We start from the raw sequence: 1,636 nt of genomic DNA on the forward strand, positions 1-1,636 counted from the left end.
ATACAAAATATCTTCTCTGATCACAATGCCATCAAAGTAGAAATTAACAACAGGAAGAGCAAGGAAAAAAAATCAATTACATGGAAACTAAATAACATCCTGCTTAAAAACCACTGGGTAATAGAAGAAATCAAAGATGGAACCAAAAAAATTCCTAGAATCAAACGAGAATGAAAACACATCATACCAAAACCTTTGGGACAGATCATTATGGTAATTCTACCTCTCTTGGCCCCACCAGATAACTTCTTCTTTCTTTCTTGTGGTTTTAGTTGTCTGATGGTTTCTACTTACTGCTTTTCCTACCATGTTTGGTTTCAGGATCTGTGGATGCTTGTGAAAAGACCTCATTTGTGTTTCTGTGGCAAGATTTACCTGTTAGATTGGCAAACATAATGAAAGAAATAAGTCTCTTTCCAGATAATCTTCTCAGGATGCCATCAGTTCAATTGGTACAAAGCTCATATATCCAGAGTCTTCAGGGGCTTTTTGATTTTAAGGACAAAAGCGCTGAAGATGCTAAAGCTATTTTATGACTTTACAAGTACTGTGATAAGGATCAGAAACCAACACAATGACGTCATTCCCACAATGGTCCAGAGTGTGAAAGAGCATAAGCAGAGCTTCGGGGTGGATTCTGTCACCAGCCAGAATGTTCAGTATTTTTTGGATCGTTTCAATTAGAATGTTACTCATTCAGCACTCTTTATTGTTTGATGGGAAAGGCAAAGGAAGTCCTTCTCACTGAAAACACATTGGAAGCATGAATCCAAACTGTAACGTAGTTGAAGTTATTAAAGATGGCTATGAAAATGCTAGGCATCTGTGTGATTTATATTACATTAACTCTCCGGAACAGAAACTCGAAGAACTAAATGCAAAATCACCAGGACAACCAATACAAGTGGTTTATGTAGCATCCCATCTCTATCACATGGTGTTTGAACTTTTCAAGAATGCAATGAGAGCAACTATGGAATACCATGCCGACAGAGGTGTTCACCCCCCATTCAAGTTCACATCACACTAGGTAATGAGGATTTGACTATGAAGATGAGTGACTGTGGAGGTGGTGTTCTTCTGAGGAAAATTGACAGGCTCTTCAACTGCTTGTATTCAACTGCACCCCAGCCTCTTGTTGAGACGTCCCGAGCAGTGCCACTGGCTGGTTTTGGTTGTGGATTGCCCATATCTCGTCTTTATGCCCAGTACTTCCAAGGAAACCTAAAGCTGTATTCCCTCGAGGGCCATGGGACAGATACAGTTATCTACCTTAAGGTTCTATCAACAGAATCAATAGAAAGACTCCCAGTGTACAACAAAGCTGCCTGGAAGCTTTACAACATCAACCACGAGGCTGATGACTGGTGCGTCCCAAGCAGAGAACCAAAAGACATTACAATGTTTCACAGTGCCTAGATATACTTGGGACACCTGGAAAATCCAAACATGGATTTTGTGCAAAATTTGGAAGGGATGGTGTTCAAAACTGCATTAGACCAAATACTTCATGTGTCGTTTTCATAATTAAATGTTTGGGTAGAATAAATGGAAACTGAATTCCATTTGTGCCAGTTAAACTTCCTAAAGGATGAAATTGTGCCTATTTTACACTTATATTTTCACAGTTAGTTGA

At 39.2% G+C, this 1,636-nt stretch overlaps 1 pseudogene; it reads left to right on the forward strand.

Moving 5' to 3' along the window:
• Positions 1-380: 380 nt before the first annotated feature.
• LOC101344703 (pyruvate dehydrogenase (acetyl-transferring) kinase isozyme 1, mitochondrial pseudogene) lies at positions 381-1,419 on the forward strand (annotated as a pseudogene).
• Positions 1,420-1,636: the final 217 nt, after the last annotated feature.

The sequence above is a fragment of the Trichechus manatus genome, unplaced genomic scaffold (genome assembly GCF_000243295.1).
Source record: "Trichechus manatus latirostris isolate Lorelei unplaced genomic scaffold, TriManLat1.0 scaffold00019, whole genome shotgun sequence".
Lineage (NCBI taxonomy): Eukaryota > Metazoa > Chordata > Mammalia > Sirenia > Trichechidae > Trichechus > Trichechus manatus.